Raw genomic sequence first — 20,972 nt, 5'->3', positions numbered from 1 at the left:
AAACAAAACATCTCACTGATTTTTATAGACTCTCTTTCCTTGCTTAATTAGCAACATGAACTTTACTAGCTTATTTAATTAGTGATCTTACAAGAACCGAACCAGTAGCTTGCTTAGCTTATTTAGTTTAATAACTTTTTAGTGCAGCTGGTTCGCAAAAAAAAAAAAAGTATCATTATTTCTAACAATATAATTAGCCAGCTTATAAACACTGCTAGCTGAAATAATTTCACACGGCATCTCATAAGCTAGCAAAATATTTAGAAAGTTTATCAACTGATTTTTAAACTAATAATCCAATGATCCAAACTGTTTACCATTTCATTTTTTACAGCTTAGATGATCTGTCTGTGCCCAACAGGGATTTTTCCCATTTTATATTAAAGCTTTGGTTCACATTGGGCACCACTGCATTCCACCATGTTTGTTTTTCTAAGCACTAAATATGTAGACTCTAAAGGGAAGGGGCCTTGGCTGAGCATTTATAACAGGGCTGACAAGACGGGGCTCTAATACCAACCAATATATCCACTGACTTTCCTTTTATCATTTTTTTTCATCCAGGTATATAAAACACTTGCTTCAACAGTCACATCACATTACTTACTTAATTACTTGAACATTTTTAGTGTGTTCTCTATATAGTTTCATATTGCTTTTAATAGTAATTCAATAAAAATATTATTACAGCTTTAAAGAGCAACAGATCATGCAATCCAGATGGTATCATTTTCAGCACACATATGCTAGGTAGTTAAAAACTTTCATTTTCATTTCATGATCTAACAAACAAACGCACAAAGATTATTTATTACCAGTGATAAGTACTATTTTGTAGGCTGAGAAAATAGATTCATAAATGAAATACAAATAACTGATTAGTCTTTTGGTGCTGATATTTCTTTAGACATGAGTTAATTTAACCAGAAACAAGGTAGTAGCCAATTATGTTTCTATTAACACTTTGTTAACTTTCAAAACAAAAATTAAAGCACAATTTGGACAGGAAAACATTATATAAAGTTACTGATGTGTGAAAATAAAAATCGATGTTGCAGTTAATATTAGTTATCTCGCTAGCCATGTTTGCTAACTAAAGTGTTGTTGAGGTTAAAAATAAGCTAACATTTATGGAATAGAAAAGTTTTTAAGTCGGAGTAAAGATCATTTGGTCATGTTGGTCAAAATTCATTTTGTAAGTGTGGTAAACTTCCTGTTGACCAAGCATTACCAAAGTCCACCTTTTTTACGGCCCACGAACCCTTAAGATGTGCTAAAATTCAAAACTCATTCAATTCAATTTTATTTCTAGAGAACCTTTAACAATGGACATAAATAAATAAATAAATAAAACAAAACAATAAAGCTAAGGAGCTCAAAAATAATACTGGAAACAAAAACACATTAGCAAAATTAGTTTGCTCTCAAAATGAGCAAAAATAGTTAACTTTTTCTTAATGTACCTTACAGTTTTGTTCTGTTCTAAACTTTTGACTGCATGCTAATCTGCAGTACTTTGATGTCTCTTTTAATTTAACTAGCTTATGTATTCTCTGAAATGTTAAATGCATTTATTCTTACATTTGTTAATCATCAGAGCCATCTTTTTTTCTGGAAATATGAACCCACTTTATATGAAATTTCAGCCTCTTGATCATCAGTGCAATGGAAAGCTTTTATATGGTTGAAGACTGGCTACATTCCCTTTGAGCTAGTAATTGGCCCACAGCGATTGCTATTTTAGACAAACAGAGTGAAACCAGCATCCAGGTCAGTCCCTGCTGTCAGAGTTTGGCCATTTCTGCTGAACCCTAGGGGTCAAAGCAGGACCCAGGGCTGTGTGGACCGCCAAGAAATGCAGGGGAGGCTTCCTTCCCCTGATCCTGAGTGGGAACACGCTCCCTTGCTTTCTTCCACAAGGCTTAGAGACAAACAAGGCTGAGTTCTGTACCCACATGCTTGCTTAGTATTTGGGGCCAGGCGGAATTTCGTGGTCAGATCCTGGGAGTCTGGCTTGTTGTCGAGCACCGTGATTGTTATGACTTGATGAGCCATTGGTGGAGATTTATGTCACCATCTCCGTCAGTAACAACATGTTTCGGAGTGGCTTGTAGTCGTTCCCAACTTTTCTGGGTGCAGAAAGTACTTCTGGAACTGTATTTATGGCTATAGACTATCCGCTATCTGGGGTGAAATCTATGTTTGAGTAAGGCAAATAATCCTTACAAAACATAATTTTTCAGTTTAGCGTACAGATGCATCCATCACTGGAGACATATTTGGGGACAGTGGACACAATTCTGGAATATAGAAATACTCCAGGTCTTAATAGCTTCCAAGAGGACTTTTTGAATGTATGGGAATTCCCATCGTTATTTTCACTGGGGAGGAGAACTGCTAGACAGGGGGTTGACAAATCACTGCTTATATATCAGTTGAAAATATATTCAATATCAACTCCGGTGACATTCATTTATAGTTCCATTACACTGCGTGACTACTCTTATTTTTGAATCGAAGCTTGGCTGGAAAAAAATGCCAATGGACACAAGCCATGATAACCCTTTGGGGATTGAAGCAAGGGGAAACCCCTTTAGGTTGCAAATAGCATTGGGTGGTAAAGGGCGGTAGACAGCAAAGAACCTCCCCAGTGTGTGTGAGTAAAATGGCAGCTGGGAAACAAGCAGGGTCACTGTTCACTGGTGCTCCTATGGGAGTTTAGACCCAGATGGGCCTCTTTAGAACTTAGTGTATCAGAATGCCAGGGGCTGGTGCATCAGATCAGCCCTGAGAGACTGCATGAGATGGGACTTGCCAGCCGAACTCTACTAATGTATCATTTTTTCAGATGTAGTCAGTGTTAGAAGAACCCAGGGTTAGAGTGATATTTACAGTCCCGCGGGAAAGATAAATCCAGTTTCACACATCCACATTCTCAGGGAAATAGCAGACCAACTTTCGAGTTTAGTGTATACATGTGTGATCTTTGGAAATTCATCGGAATCATGTGTGGGTTTGGGATTGAAATTGGGCTAGTACCATCTAAAAGTAACGATTTCATATTTTCTATTCTTCTGAGACCATCAGTGACACAGTACACATTAATATTTTGTTGCTCACATCTTCCACAACAGCCTGAAGAAGGCGTTTGAGGTGACCTGACCTCTATATAATTTAATATGAAATGTTTAAGTAACCTTTCTCTTTATTACCATGAGTAAATGATTACTTTAGAAGCAAATATGCAGCCATTCCCTGAGCTATAAGTCAGCTTAGATAAGTATTCACTTGAAAACAAAACCCACTCATTTAAGTGAGGCAACAACGATTAAGCCCACGTCATGATGTTTTGTGTGGGAAAAACAAAAAGGGGCAGGGATTGTCACATGGGTCGCCCAGCTCCCAGAGGCTCTATCCACTCATCCACTCACCCAATCCATCTCTCCCTCTCTCTCTCTGTCTGGGGTATCAAAACCTAATATGTAATACTACATCTGTGGAGGTTAAATACCCACAATGACATAGAAGCATTTCTTGGTTCAACAGTTTTGTATTGCAGATGGGGGATATATACTTTATTTCCAGTGAGCTTCACATTTTGCAAGCACTCTCAAATGTGTTACTGAACTGAACATGGGTGCGATGACCATGATGATCATGGGTCATTTATTTTCAAGAAGCTTTACAAGGTTCTTAATCATTTTTGGACAAATCATAGACAAAACATAGCTATCCTACTGATGATGCTAGAAAAACTCTGTTTACATTTGCAGCCCAAGCAAGCCTATACAAGTAACATTTAATCAGCTCTCAATTATCAGTGGAAAAAAAACAAAACAACAAAATGTATTTTTAGCACCCCTTTTAACCACAATGTCCCTTTGTAGGAAAACTATTTTGATGTGGGTTTATTTAATAAGCTATTCTTAGTTCATTGTGCCTTTGCACCTGTTAATAAACAACTGGCAGTATTTTCAGTGTCAGAGGAACAAGTCCAGAAATAGCTTTCCCATGAGTTTAGTGTTTAAAATAAATGACTGGCAGGACACGCCCAGACTGCTGGAATGGCTCCGTCATGGGAACCTTTTCAAACTGTCAGTATGACTTGAACTTTAGGAAAAAAAAATTGGGCACGTGTAAATATCTATTTTGTCTGTGCTTGTAATAGCAACAGGTCCCATGTGGGAATAAAATGTTTTATGGCATAAAATGAAATATGTTTTAGGTATCTAAACTTCAAAACATGAGCGCTACAGAAAGCAGAGAAATATATTTTTTTCTCTGAATAAATTCTTGTAGGGATTATAAAGATATTCTAGAGAAAATGTAAAGCTATGCATGATGTGATAAGGAAGGCATGATCCTGATAAGCACGCTACACACAAGAAAAAATGAAAATATGCATTGGCATTTGTTTTAGAGAATATTTGTGCCTTAATATCAGAGTGATACGGCATCAGACACTCAGCAGCAACTTTGATATACATTAGGCATCCGTTCACCTTCTTGTGCATTTGGAAGTGAGGCTGTCCAGCGGGAACGAGGCTGTATCAGTTGGCCACAAGCGCCTTTTTCCACTGCAGAGTTAGTTATTCTTAATCGCCCAATAATTCATTGTTGTGCCTCGCATGCAGAGGCTACATTTGTGGGGTTAAGACGTGAACGGTCTAGGCATCTGGGGTAATAATAAGTTTCCATGCTCCCTCAGAAAGGGAGTGTATTTACTTTAAGGTCGCGTGAGATATGTGGAGAGACAAGAGTCCCAGGTTGTCACTGCTTGCACGGCAACTTGGGTGGGCAGGTCTTGCCCATATCCATAGAGGCTTACTAGAAACAGGTCTGATAAGATTGAAAAATTTTGACAGAATTTATGCCAGATCTTCTCTTTAATGGTCAGGCATGCTTTTAACCCTGCTGGGTTATGCGTTTATGTATTTTTTATGGAAGGTCAAAACTGAAACATGAAGATATGGAGTGAAAGATATGATAAAACATTAATACAAATCCCAACAAAAAAAAAGCTTAACTATACAAACAGTTTCAAACAAATACTTTAAAGAAGGGCTATGATGTGCATTCAGGAGCAGCTGAACAAAAGCAGTACTTGTTGGAAAGCATATAGAGAAATACTCTCTCGGTCTTTTGTTCTGGTCTACTTTAATGCAGGTAGCAGGATTTGTATTTTTATCTTCAGCTCACACATCCAGCTTTTGTTAATTCTACAATGGAGTACAAGGTGTTTCTTCTTCCTTCTTGTCAGCCTTTTTCCCATGGACTTGAGCTACAGTTGTAACCTCATCCACCACCTGAAGCACATTACTCTTCTCTAGCACTTACCACTGAACACCTGAACTTTGCTTTTGAAGGTGTTCCATGATACAGCTGATATCAGACCGAGCGCCGCTTTAAAACGTTCAGACTTGGTTCCTTTCCATTGCCTCTATATCTTGGCCTTGTCATTATGTTACTGTACTATAGCACTGCTCTGATTTGACATTCGCTGACTTTACAAGACACGCGGAGATATGGACTGGAATCTACACTTTCAGTCGTGAATCTTCCAAAAAGCACGATGTGCATCAAAGAACCACAAAAGCTACAAATCATGCTGCTGTTAAATCCAGTGCAGACATTACCTGACACGTCCAAAGACACTCTCCGTCTTCGGTTAAGCAGAGAGGAATGTTCCACCAGCTTACTCTGTTTCTCTTACTATAAACCACTGTAGAGGAATGGTTTTCTTCTCTGGACAACAAAGCTGAATATTGTACACTGTGTATGTGTGTTTAGATTACTGTCAGGCTCTTTATGATTACTGGAAAAGTTTGAGGAATCTAAACTTGTTTTCTCTCTCTCTCTCTCTCTCTCTCTCTCTCTCTCTCTCTGATGCTATCGCATCTTTGTACATTGTCTGCTTTTGTAATAAATAATAAGAGAGAAATGTGTAACAAGTTGAATGTAGATTCATTCTGTGATATACTGTACCAAAGAAATTGTACCTTATTAAAAGTGATGCATATAAAGTTGCCACTGCATATGTACTTTTAAGTCCTTAGGTAATCAGAGAAAAAAAATAAACCAGAAAGATTAAAGGTTTAGGAATCATTTATAACGCACGTGTAAATAAACCATGGCATCGGCTCTTGTGCAGACACACAGAACTGCTAAACTCGAATTTTCCCATTGTTTTGTATTTTTTTTTTTAATTTATGTCACGCATTAATTTTAACCCTTAAACTCCCAGACCTATATGCATTTCCTAGAATTTTAGATACTATACTAATATCAAATAACTGAATAATGTCCCTGGATAAATTATGTAAGAAATCAAACACTTGTTGTGGGATGTTCTGTAAAAGGAAAATGATCAGTGAGATGTGTTCAACAATTTATCTGAAGTTTATTTTCCAGCAATATCACATCCTGAAGTGTTTTATTCAGCTTATAACACAGCAATGGGCCAACACAAACAAGATCAACGTGTTGTATTTTGTATTCATTTATAGTTACATTAAATAATGTGGAACTGTTTTGTTAAAGAAAAATAAATCAACACCTTCTGGCTGTCAGATTTAAGGATTCAGAAGTACTGTGAGACAAATACTGTATACTTATTACCATAAAGAGTTCATTACATATTCATTTTCTGTATTCCTGTATTTCGATTATTTTCCAGTAACTGCACATCCTAATGTGTCTGATGGAATCATGGGAAAGTTATGTGCAGACCAGTTACTTAGATATTTGTAAAAAATAAAAAAAGCATGCAGACACACACACACACACACAGTTATGATACATTTTTAAGGAAATCTCTGATAAATGTGTTCGTGAGAATTTTGAAAAGCATTCAAAGTAATATAAAAAAATACATAAATATGGCAAGATATACGCAAAATATTGATATGCATATATTAATAGAAGTAGATAGGGTTATTGTGTATATTGTGCCAAATACACAGCATGTACTGTGTTCTATACGCTTATAATTTGTATTAATATTTAAGGTTCTACATGGAACCCATGATTCTAAAAAACAAGCAGAAAACCTGACAGGTAGCATATTCTGTAAAGACTGCAGTTTTTCCCTATTTAAAAGTCATGTAAAATATATTAAAGTTATGTGTGTGAAATGTTACTCTGTGGTTTGGACTTGACACCAATCATTTACTTCTTTTGGGGAACATTTCATGCGGTATAACACTGCAATATTCTGTGTTCTAACCAAATGGTAGTTCCAGTGCCAGGAATCTGAAACCAAAACAGACATGAACCAAACACCGAGTTAGATCAGAGATATGGGGCTGCTGATGCTGTGGAGTTTAAAACGTTTGGAGATTAGATATGGCAAAAGACACCTCGCCCCTGACAAGGAGCTGAGAGATGAACATAAGAGCTGAGAAATCTGACTGGAAAGCTGGAATGTAAAATGTCATTTTTCATATCTCCTGTTTTGACACGCAAAGCTTAAACATGGAAACACAATTTAAAAAGATCACGAAAACCTAAATATTAATTTAACTTGAACGTGCAAGACACGACTTGTGGGCTGCCGAGTGTGTTCTACTTTGTTTGTCTAAATCCGGTTGCCATGTGCGTGAGAATATACAACACGGTTTATGGAACAACAATTATAAATAAGTAAGGAATAAGATTCAGCACGCATGCTGTTATATGAAAAATAATCCATGAAGGGCTGGAGTGATGCAGCACTTAGTTGATTTTTATGTATTTATTTTTTTATAACAGCACGTCCTGAAGTGTTTAATACTACTCATACCATCTTGTACCATCTCAACAACAATAAAAATCTTTTATTTATTAATAAATCACACACTGTACTTTTTAATCAGTATAGTTACATTTAAGGTTGTGAAATTACCTCAAGACGGTTTTTATTCAGTGGTTCAGCGGTTGGGTTGCTGATCAGAAGGTCATGGGTTTAAGTTCCAGCACCAACAAGCTGTCACTGTTGGGCCTTTGAGCAAGACCCTTAACCCTACCTGGTCCAGAGGTCCTGACTTCCTAAGAAGCTAGAATATATGAAACCCTGGATAGTGATGGCTCAACTGTTAAAGCTGCAGTTTTCTGATCAAAAGGCTGGGGGTTCAAGCCACAGATCCAGCACCACTAAGCTCTCACGGTAGGGCTCTTTAGCAAGACCCTTAACCCTGTTTGGTCCAGAGGTGCTGTATCATGGCTGACCCTATGCTCTGACCCTGACTTCCTAAGAAGCTGGAATATTTGAAACCCCTGGGTAGTGGTGGCTCAGCAACTGATCAGAAGGTCAGGGGTTCAAGCTAGAACCCCGCACCACTATTGGGTCCTTGTACAAGGCCCTTAACCCCTGCTACTCTTGGAGTGCTGCATAATGGCTGACCTTGTGCTCTGACCCCAAATTCCTAACAAGCTGGGATAAACAAAACTCTGCAGTAATGTAAATGTGACAAACAAAGTCATCTTTACTTTACAGAATTATAAACAGTCATCCACTCACTAGCCTCTGCTAAACACTACTTCTCTCCTGTAGCCTTTCTCATGGTGGAAATCTTACTCTGACACTGGAGACTCCTTCCATGCATGTGAAATATCCTTCATGAAAAAAAATTCATTGATTCTCTGTTTATTATTAGAGTTATATGTAGATCTAGATTTGATACACCAATTACAAACAAAAAACCTTGTTGTTTGTGTGCTTTTCCTGCTATATTTTTTCCCAAACAGAGTTTTTAGACTAAAGGTAACTCTTAGTCTGTGATCCAGTGAACCATTATCGATGTATTCAATGATAGAGACTTCAAGTAACTTCTTTAAGTGGCTCTTGAAAACGCCGTCTTCCAAATACTGTAAATGTAAATATTTAAGTCCCTGTGACTGAGTTGTTACATGATAAAGTGTTAGTGCATTGATATAAACCTGTGATTCGGAATTTCAGCCGGAACTACTTTCAGAGTTGCTGCTAAATGAAATTCATCAGCATTATCTGACCAATCCGAATCGAACGAATTCAACGCTGCTGTGGTAGAATTAAGAATAATATTGTGATTCAGATAATGCAGAATGATTACAATGTTCACACAACTCATTTCAGTGCAACGAGCCAACACAAACATGCAAAGCAGAGAAACCGTCATGGTGCTGCACTTGTTGTGACACGACATCTTATTTTGACATGACGAAAGAGAAACAGTGGAACAATCAGGCGAAACTTTCTACGATGATCTGAATTCGGTTTTGTCCTTTTTAGAGTTTGTGTATTTAACACTTGAACTAATGGTGCGGGTTCCGTGCAGTAGATTTCCAAGCTTTTATTATGTTAAGAGGCTGATAGAAAATTCTGTCACTGGCCATCTTGTTTTATTAATCTTCTGAGCAGTAAAGCGATAACAGGAAAGAAAGAAAGAATGAACGAAAGAAAGAATTCCTTGGCGAGTCCGAAAGGAGTGAAAATGTAGTTTCCTTTTCTTATTTGATTGCTGCTTAAATCCACATTAGTATCACATTGACGAGTTTGTCTGTAGCATGGAAGTGACGGTGCTGCCTTTTTAGGCTGATGTCATCAGATAAGCACGCTTGTTCCCATGTGATAAGAGCTGCTTAAAACAGTTCAGGGGAAATTACTGCAAAGAAACACTGTTTAGCTACACTTTTCTCTGATTACAGCATTTGTTTACTAAAGCGGCAGAATGTAACAGGGGGAGTAAGCAATGATAAATTTATTTCACACAGCTTTTATCCTAGTCATGAACAACAACATGATTAAGCCCTCTAACCCTGCCTATAACCCATAACCCAAAACTTAATCTGTGCTTCTTTTCATGCAGTATCAATCTTTTCATATGAATCCTCGAAGATTTGAGCATAACCATATAAAGCAATGCTTCAATCGACCAAAACTCAAACGTTCTAACATACAACAAACAAAAGCTCCTCTTCTATTCTGAATTCCTACTCAGAAACGTGGCTGCTTACAGCATCGTCAGTAAACAAAGTAGTACAAAGGAAGCAAAGTTGTATTACATGTCACACACTGAGAGACATTTAGGATTATATTTGACTTACATGAAGCACCGATAGCTTTAATATTTAATCGATATTTACATAGAAAATGTGAAGTATTAATGTAATGTGCTATATTATGCTTTGTGATAGCTATGCTAGTCTTACTTCCGTTTTTTGTGAACCACTTGTTAGTCACGATAGAATTGATTTATTTAAAGGCTAGTTTTCCTTCTCAGCTAGCTATTCATGTGCATGACTATCTGAATGCTACTACTGCTTCTTGTTTAAGGTCACAATAATGTGTGAATGTGTTTTTATTTAGCGAGAAACATAAATTATCAAGCGCTAGTTAGCTTGTTGCTGAACTTTGCAAGCCACAAGCAACCAGCTACGTTAAGCAGCCTGTAACTATCTGGCTCACTGGGTTAAAATAAAATCTGTATTTAAAAAAAAAAGAAGAAAATGCATTGTATTTTTTTGACACAAAAAAGACTAATTAGCGGTGTAATGTCTCAAGTAGTTTTTCCACCAGATTTCTTGTGTAATCTTACCTGAGTAATTGTTTTTATCCCGAATTATTTTTCCTCAAGTGAATTATTACTATAGTAGCAGTACTTTTACTTAATCCTGCATTTAAAGAACTGGAAAAGAAATATGCAAGCAGTTGCTGGTTATCCTCATGCCGCTCCGCTCGAGCCCGTAACAGCCCGTCATTCAATGTTTGCATGTTTTAGTGACATTTTTGCTTTCATACATATCTTCATTAAATAAAATACAGCTCAGAAGAGGTCAGGTCAGGTGATTGGCTTTTGTAGCCTCAAAAAATCTGACCTTTTGCAAGTTCTGTTTACATAACGATACAAGCACGCACGCTGGCCAAGAAAGAACCGAGCGCTTGTTCTGTCCAATTCTGTTCTGTCTCCTGAAACGACAAACCCACACTTATAAATAGCTTTATTTCATATGTGCTTCGCTTAATGGAGATGAAAATACACTTGAATTAAAGCTGACATTCTACGTCACAACATCATATTGGATCTGTCATGGTCTCATGTCAGATTTGGTGTGTACAGATTTCCAGTGCTGTGCATCTGAGTGCTTTTTTGCTCGAAAACCAGACTAACTTTTCTTTTTTTTCCCCAGCTTGGAAAAAAGAGCTATTTGGAAGACACACAGAGAGCTTGCAGGTGCAGGTTCTGGTGTCTGACCCGCTTTGAAGCGGCTATACTGTGTGTCAGGGTATTGTACAGAAATTGGCACTTCACAAAGGATGTCAATCATCAGTGTTTCACAGCAATTGCAATACAATACAATATATCATATATATATATATATATATATATATATATATATATATATATATATATATATATATATATATATATATATATAGTCTGGTTTGAATATAAAAGTCAGGGTCAGCCATAAGCATGAGCAAGCTGCAATAATACCAGTGTAAAAACACACTTAGCTGTCAACATCTGTTTGACTAATTAAAGGGACTAATTAATTAAACAAAACTGATCAAATGTTTCAAAATCAGAATGATGGTCTTTATAGTGTGCAGTATTTTTCTCAGGATTGTACCAAACCCATGCAATCTGTTGTTGTTTTAGTCTATGGTATGTGAAGTTATGAATGGTAGCAGTATGCCAAAGCAGAGGGGAGGAGGACTGTCGAGAGGACTTATCTTTCTGGATTGTAAAAGAAGGAGAAAGAAGAAAACAAAGGAATAGACAAAATGAAAAAAGGTAGGATCTGGGTGTTTTTATGAGCTAGCAGCAGTCGTTAGACAGTTTGCTGGTTAGCGAGCTAGGAAGGCATGAGATGACAGATTTGTAACATGTTAGCTTGTGATGAAGCATAAAGGCAAAACAAGACAATATTCTGTGCTAATTATTCAATTAAAACTTTATTAGTCACACACAGCATTACACAGTAAGATATGCAGTAAAAAAAAAAAGAAAAAAAAAAAAGAATTTACATAGCAGAATTGACTTGCATAGAAGTAAATGAAGAAAATGAAGAAAAAAAGAAAGAAATATTATATAAAGGCTATAAGAGATATATGACAAAAAATGATGGACTATATGAGAAATAAAGCATGGGTAGTTGAGGTAAAATAGTGAATTTATATAATAATGTAGGTATATTAACAAGATTAATATTTTTTCACACTTAATTATTTCCATTCTCATATAAAGAACCTCCTTGGCCCATGATGTAGCCAGTGACCAGTATCATAAATCTGCTATTCAGTTAACATGAAGAATTACTTTACCACAATTTGAGTTAGTAGCATTTAACAGGAAATAAAGGCAATGAACCATGAGGTCATTTGTTGCCACAACAGTTATTAATCCGAGCGATCACTGAATGGACATTGCACTTAAGCAGAACAACAGAAAAAAAATCAGAGTTAGAGAAGGCAATTAAAGCAGTGTTTTACAAAAATCCTCTTATTCTTTTTTTCTTTTTAACACAGTATTTGACACAGGAAAGATGCCATGATGACTAATATGTGACTCACCACCGAACCGAATGATGATGAGTAATATTACTAAAGCTCTTATCTCTTGGTAGAACTCATGATTGCTTGTATATAATACCTAATGTTTCTACATGCAGAGGTCAAAAGCAGCTTTCTTTGTAAGCCAGGACTGAAGAGGACAAATGAGCTGTTTAACTGCTCCAGAGGAGTGTACAAGCTGTTTTTTTTTTTTTTTTTTGCTAAGTTTGTTCAACTGGTTTACTTTGTATTAAGCAAGACTGGAATATAATTCCTAAAATATTAAACTATTTTCTCTTTGAAAAAGCAGTGATATGTTTCCTTGCCTGTTATGCAAGGACATTGAGTACAATATGTGTTGAGCTTTGTTTTCGGTCAGGTTAGGTCATCTATCCATCCATTCATTCTCTATGCCCTTTATCCTGCTGGGACGTGGGGAACCTGGAGCCTGTCCCAGGAGACTTGGGGCACAGAGAAGGGTACACCCTGGACAAGTTATCAGTCTATCACAGAGTACAGTCACACACGCTCCAGATGATTTAGAGATGTCAATCAGCCTATAATGCATGTCTTTGGATTAAGGGAAGAAACTACCAAACCTGGAGGAAACCCCCAAAGAAAGAACAGGCAACTCCACACACACACACACACACACACAGTAGAGATGGAACTTGTGGGATGTGGTAACTCAGTGGTTAATAAATTCTGATCAGAAGGTTGTGAGTTTGAATACTAGGACTACCAAGCTGCCACTGCTGGGCCCTTGAGCAAGGCCATTAGCCCTCATTTGCTTAGTTGTGTAAATGAGATAAAATGTAAGTCGTTCTGGACAAGGCTGTCTGCCCAAATTGAACCCCCAGCCATGGATGTGTGAGGAAAATGTGCTAACCGCCAAGTCACCATATCCCCCTCAAATCAGGTCATTTTCATTCAAATAGCTAAGGTGTTTTAATTATATATAATGTATATATATATATATATACATACATACATACATATATATACATACATACATACATATATACATATATATATATATATATATATATATATATATATATATATATATATATATATATATATATATATATATATGTATATATATATATGTATATATATATACACACACAGTATTATTTGAGTGGATATAATCTGACATCTGAAGGCGAAACCAGACAGAATCAGGAGAAGCTTCATCCAGCAGTCTAATTAAACCCTTAAACAGCACAATATCTAAAACCCCCACTTTTTCTAGACTAACTCACTCACCTCACACAACCTCTAATGGACACAGAATATATTTTGCTCTACACATTTTGCACTACATATATTACACCATATCAGTATTTTATTCATAATAGTCATACTGTTCCACCAATCTCATATATACATTTTTCATTTTCCATGTACTTTCTTCCCTTTCCCATACATCTAGTAAATTCTATTTCTATTGAGAAAGCATTTTTATAACTGATCTAAACTGATATATCTGATTTTGCTTCAGCTATTTTTCAAAAACAACTTGTCAGAAAATTTGCAGTACTTAAAAAATAGAAAGCTCTTTAGAATATTGTAGAATTTGCTCAATTTTGCATTCATCTTTGGATCACAAAATCATAAAATTCTGGAGGGAATTATTATCCAGGCTTTGGGGAAACACTTTTAACCTCTTTTTTATCAATACACTGGATTTAAATTCCGCCGGCTGAATAGAAATAGACTTATGGGACATTTTCCATATCAGTATCAGTGTAAACAAATGAATTATTTTCTCAGTAAGTCTGATTTGAAGTCTGATATAAAATGGGCCACGACTTGATTGGATTTCAGGGTGAGATGGTTTTTACCTATGTTGGGATAACCCCATAATTTTAGTGGTTGAATATAACACAGCTTCAAGTTTTAGAGGCCTAGGAACAAGCATTTGGGGATTGAAATGGGTTTGATATTTATTTGGAATGAAACAGATGAAAATAGAAACATCTGTGAGAACAAAAGGAACTGTCTTAGGTTTTTACACACACACTTATATATATATAGCCCTCATTGTCTACTGTCTATGACTGTCTATAAGCCTTTATTAGAAATTAAATGAAGAACAATGAAAAAGAAAGAGTTTAAAAAAGGTCCCCAAGTAAACAAACACATCATGTAAAAGTCTGTAATTGATTTCTAAATCATTGTAATATGATCTTTTTTCAAAATGGCTTTCATAGCATATAAACATCCACTTGCTGGAGTTGACTTGTCTTACTTCCTTTATTTTTCTTTTTTGTGCACTACATGTGCAACATCTTAACAATCTTGCATTACTGAAAGTAACTAATAACATAGAGAACTTCTACATATGTGAAAATGTCTATAATGGCTCAAGATCTTACCATGAAAACACAGCAGTTCAAGCCATTGACAGTATATAGGACATTAACATGCTCATGCCTGTATTTTTGACCATCATAGTTTGATCAAGTGCACATATTCCAGATGATTTTATTCTGCATGTCAGTGGAGTAATTACTTTCTGGCTGTGGGTCAAATATAAAGCAGTGATGGACTGATAAGATGTTAGAGGCAGTGCTGCTATTGACCAACTCAAGTCTGTATAGCTTTAGTAATGGAGTCACAGTGCTATATTATGTTTCTGCCGTGTTAGTTCTCATCAGTGTTTAAGATTTTTGATAAAACTTAATTACCGTCGCTATCATAACATCTGAAAGTTACATGATTGCATGTGTGTTTTCATCTCGGCAACGACGGCAGCTAATTTTGTAAATATGCGAGGAGGCGAGCCAACACCAATGCATATGTTTTTACTCCACATGTTTGGCCACTGAATCGAAACTCACCATGAAGACCATAGAAGCATGCGTTTTAAATAAAAAATAAATAAATAGATTTATATATATATATATATATATATACATATATATATATATGAAAGCGTTATGCAAATGCCATTAGCACACTGATGTCTGTCATAGCAATTGCACAAGATAGAAACCATCTGCTTATGCAAATCGAATAAAGAATGCATTGTTGGAGAAAGTTTCAAGGAATGAAAAGTTCTGCTTTTTACTCTTATGTGAAGAAACATCATGTAATAAACATTATTGCTTTCATGTCTTGAAAAAAAACAAAAATCTCTCATGAAAAGTTGCGTCTCTTCGCATACTTTGTGGTTTTTGTCCAAAATATTTACCTCCTGTTTAGAGACAGCTGAATTGCTGGACCACAAGCAGATGTTTAAAGAGTGCAGTGCATACCTGTGAGAAGGATTTAAGCCCACAAAGAAAAACTACTTACTTGTCACATTACCAACAATGTCAAGTGCTACAGACTTCAGGAATCACACATGCACACATGCGGTAGCAGCCGAGGCACTTGAACTAGACGCTGTTGCTTGATAATTGGTTTTTTTTCTTTCCCTGACTCTTTCTCTTTCTGTTTAAGATGTTGTGAGATAACGTTTGGCGTTTTGTGTGTGCAAAATATATAAAGGTGTTCAATCCTTATAAAAAAAAGTCAGCAAAAATTGATGTATTAAGCAGCAGAACGTCCTAACGGCTTGGCTTCGTCTGTTTTGTGGCGTCCATGTTCAAGCTTTGAATGTCTTTGTCATGTCGCACTTCACAGTGGTGGCTAATGACTCATATGGAAATAGACACTGAGTGCTTGAAGAATTTGTAGTTTTTCATAAGTATTTCTGTTTTTATCTAGCCTGCTAGGGGGAAAAGTGTTTTTTTTTTTCCACACAAGTGCTTCAAAGTAAATGGTGATATCAGACTCATTTCTGCTCTCCATGATGCTTGTTTTTGTTCTCGTCCAACACTGTAGAGTGTGACATAACAAAGAAATTCAATGCTGAATATGGACACTCCAAAACACACAGACAAACAAATTCCATTTTTTTTTTTGGTTTCTTGTAAAAATAGTTAAATAAAAAGAGTTCAGGGATAATTAACGGACATCACAGCAGTCTGTGTAACAGAAACTCATGTTCGATCCGTCACGTGACACCTCAGTCCACGTCGTTGTATCGCACAAGCTCTTTGAAGAAGCAGTAGAAAAAGATTAAATGAAATTACGTAGGTGTCCTACCTGGGAAATTTCAGCGAGACACTGCGGGGCATTGCTTTGGGATCGGATGCTCACGCTGCTGAGAGTACAGTCTAGATGTGCGGTTGCTGTAATTAGACTTTTCTTTTTCTGTTTGTCTTTCAGCGTTCTTAACACTCCCAGTTCTCTGACACTCTGACACACCAAATTGCTTCAACGACTGTCTTAGGACTACAGCCATGTCATCACAAATCCTTCATCATCGCTTAGATTGGACAAAGACACTGGACATTTCTGTAGAAATAGCAAAAAGATTTCCAGAGCTCTACGAGTGCATGCTGATTGATTTGAGCACTATAGTGTGCACTTTGCATAAGGTGAAGTAAAACAATTATTTCACTGCAGATTAAATGGAATGCAGATGTTTTGCCAGTGAGTCTGCATGCAGTAGGTTATATTTCTCATGGTGAGTGAAGCAGTACAACAATTACCAGAGACTGGAGCATTTCAGATAGGATTTAAATATATATATATAAAAAAAGATGCATGATAATGCAGAAACTTTAAAAGGATAAATAAAACATCGCATGCAACTTACAAGTGGAACCTCGCAGGCAAGAAAACTCCACTGTGTGCTTCCTTATCTCAGCTGCCCTACTGGTATACGAGCGCACATGCATGTGTGTGTGTGTGTGTTGCATTTGGTGTGTATGATAAAGAGGAAATGTTTGACACTATGCAAAGGGAAGTGGTAAAGTGACATTCGTTTCACTGCTGTCAAAGCTCTTAGCGGACATCTTTAGCTGGTGAACCAACAAACACTACATGACATTGCATTTCTATTTACTGCACATCAGCATGTATTCTTCTTCAGATGGAGCGCAATCCAGTTTAAGCTCATACTCCATCTAGTAGACGACGTACAGTAGCATAGCCTGTAGAACGTTCGCTGACTCTGTGCTTTTATTCGTTTATTTTTTTTATTTCTTTTCACTTCTACTTTTAGCTCTGTGAGAAAAAAACCACACCTTGTCATGTCTGAATTTTTGTACAAAAAATATATAAAACCTGAAGAGACATGCTGTTGTAGGACCCTGAAATTGACTTATTTCCTAAAATATCATCTCTTGAGTCTTTTATTCATTCTGAACTACAGCAATTTATATTAAAGGAACTCTAACAGGTTATTATTTATTATGGTGATGATATTCATATGTATGTCACATTATGTTTTGGGCCATTTAAAGAACATCGTTCCTTTACCAGCCTCTCTTTGTGCATTCATTTGAAGAAAGTTGGACAAAATATGCAGCTTGTGACGGATGTTATCGAGAAAACCGCACATTCCTGACCATTCGTGTTTGAAAATGTGAAGGTTACAGCTTGATATCGGACTGTTTTCCCGAAACTGGAGACTCCATTCAAAAAATCTGCCTACAAAAACTTCACCATATCAACAATGATGCATATTTTTTTTTATATATCTGTTCATGTGAAGCATCTGCTGCACAAGCGCTTGTACTGGTGAATAGATTAATAGTGTTGGTGAATATTAATTCAATTCATATTAATTAATCAACAACTTCTGACCAATCAGAATGGAGAATTTAACAGCTGTATTGTAAAAGTATCATTTTATTTATTTATTTTTTGTTCTTGTTGTCACTAATGTGCCCTCATAATTAAATCAGCTCTATAAACTATAATCTGACAATTCTGTGATTTTATTAAATCATCTAAAAAAATATAATTTAAAAAAATACATCCAATACAAAATGACAGAAAGAAAAATCAATAAATGTTTCGCTTATTGATTCATTTATAGCAAAAAAACAACAACAAAAAAAACAGAATAATTAATAACAAGGCCTTAAATTTATTATATCATAATATTGTTTTTTTATATTTTCAATAAACCTGTTTTTTAAGTTTAATATATATATATATATATATTTATAGTGAACCTGCTTTGGCTTTAGTATAATACATAAAAAAATACAATTATTAAAAGCTACTTGTCCCAAGTGTAAAATCTGCAGTGGCATAGTAGTGTGACATTTGTGTGTGTGTGTGTGTGTGTGTCCTAATCACTTATTATTTTATCAGCTTTAACATCCATGTTCATCGAAATGACTCGTGCATGCCAAAATTTGCAAAATAACAGTGCAGTGAAAACAAAACAGCAGCGACGTCATCAGAGCTTTGTATCTAAACGACTTGTCGCCTCATAAAGATCCTCTCCATCACAGTTCATTTCATTTCGTTCTGTCCGAGCAACCAAGCAGGTCATTTAAGTTAAAAGTTTAAATGAGTTGTCTTTCCAAAAATAGCTCCTTCTCCTCCTAATGGCTGTAGAGTTTCAGTGATATTCACCCTGGACTAGCCCTTTCTCAGCATTATTCTGATTTTCACTGAAATTAGACAAGAAAACAATATTGTTACGCCAACTCACAAGAATTTATGGGCAATAACTCAAAGACACAAAGCCTCTGGAGGATCCGCGAGGCCTCTGGAGAAATAGAGACAGAGCAACAAACAAGCTTATGCATGCTGTATGCAGCTCACACATATCCTGCCCTTCTGCACTTATAGTCAGCGCTGAAGTGACACTCTGCATTCCTCATACTGTTTCACACACACACACACACAAACACACAAACACACACACACAAACACACACACACAAACACACACACACACACACACACACAAACACACACACACAAACACACACACACACACACACACACACACACAAACACACACACACAAACACACACACACAAACACAAACACACACACACACACACACAAACACACAAACACACACACACAAACACACACACACAGAGCTCTATGTTTTTATATTTAGCTCTGGAATGAAACTGAATTTAAAACATGACTCATTTGGTAGCTCGCTATTTCTCTAAAGTATTATGCATTAAAACTTTGGCTCTGAAAATTTCTGTTCTGAGTAACGCTCTCATCATCCTTTCTCATTTAAGACACGCCATCAAACATTAGACATTAGACACCAGTCATCAGACACCAGTCATTAGACATTAGAAATTAGACACCAGTCATCAGACACCAGTCATTAGACATTAGACATTAGACACCAGTCATCAGACACCAGTCATTAGACATCAGACATCAGACATTAGGCACCAGTCATCAGACACCAGTCATTAGACATCAGACATTAGACATTAGACACCAGTCATCAGACACCAGTCATTAGACATCAGACATTAGACATTAGACACCAGTCATCAGACACCAGTCATTAGACATCAGACATTAGACACCAGTCATCAGACACCAGTCATTAGACATCAGACATTAGACACCAGTCATCAGACACCAGTCATTAGACATCAGACATTAGACACCAGTCATCAGACACCAGTCATTAGACATCAGACATTAGACACCAGTCATCAGACACCAGTCATTAGACATCAGACATCAGACATTAGACACCAGTCATCAGACACCAGTCATTAGACATCAGACATCAGACATTAGACACCAGTCATCAGACACCAGTCATTAGACATCAGACATTAGACACCAGTCATCAGACACCAGTCATTAGACATCAGACATCAGACATTAGACACCAGTCATCAGACACCAGTCATTAGACACCAGACATCAGACATTAGACACCAGTCATCAGACACCAGTCATCAGACACCAGTCATTAGACACCAGACATCAGACATTAGACACCAGTCATTAGACACCAGACATCAGACATTAGACACCAGTCATCAGACACCAGTCATTAGACACCAGACATCAGACATTAGACACCAGTCATCAGACACCAGTCATCAGACACCAGTCATTAGACACCAGACATCAGACATTAGACACCAGTCATTAGACACCAGACATCAGACATTAGACACCAGTCATCAGACACCAGTCATTAGACATCAGACATCAGACATTAGACACCAGTCATCAGACACCAGTCATTAGACATTAGACACCAGTCATCAGACACCAGTCATTAGACATTAGACACCAGTCATCAGACACCAGTCATCAGACACCAGTCATTAGACACCAGTCATTAGACATCAGCTGATGTGTCCTCTAAACAGATACAAACACTACTATGAAGAGGAGGACGAGTTTATTTTTCTTTCTTTCTTTCTTTCTTTCTTTCTTTCTTTCTTTCTTTCTTTCTTTCTTTCTTTCTTTCTTTCTTTCTAAGAAAGCTTAGAAAGCTCAACAATAATTCTAATTGAGATTAAATTTGGACCTCTGGATTCAGATTTCTTTCTTTCTCTTTTTCTTCTTTCTCATTCTTTCATCTTTCTCTATTTCTTTTTTCTTTCTTTTCTCATTTTTTTCATGACCTCTCTCTTTTCTTTTTTCTTTCTTTCTTTTC

The 20,972-nt window shown here is 36.6% G+C and overlaps 1 protein-coding gene across 9 annotated transcripts in view; it reads right to left on the bottom strand.

The window, feature by feature from the left end:
• The window catches only part of myocd (myocardin), a 92,594-nt gene that overhangs the window by 60,612 nt on the left and 11,010 nt on the right, over nt 1–20,972 (bottom strand). For 2 of the 9 annotated variants that reach the window (XM_058405774.1, XM_058405776.1), the window contains exons 1-2: nt 17,166–17,212; nt 16,610–16,861 (exon numbers count right to left, since the gene is read on the bottom strand). The exons of 1 other annotated variant lie outside the window; for it this stretch is intronic. The gene's annotated coding sequence lies outside the window, so the exon portion shown is untranslated. Of the gene's footprint in view, nt 1–16,609; nt 16,862–17,165; nt 17,213–20,972 lie in introns of those variants that run through there. 6 more of the 9 variants (XM_058405777.1, XM_058405778.1, XM_058405779.1 and 3 more) reach the window with 3 other exon arrangements.

This window comes from Hemibagrus wyckioides, linkage group LG13, assembly GCF_019097595.1.
Source record: "Hemibagrus wyckioides isolate EC202008001 linkage group LG13, SWU_Hwy_1.0, whole genome shotgun sequence".
Lineage (NCBI taxonomy): Eukaryota > Metazoa > Chordata > Actinopteri > Siluriformes > Bagridae > Hemibagrus > Hemibagrus wyckioides.
Note: the sequence above shows the minus strand (reverse complement) of the source record. Positions and strands in the feature narration are given on the sequence as shown.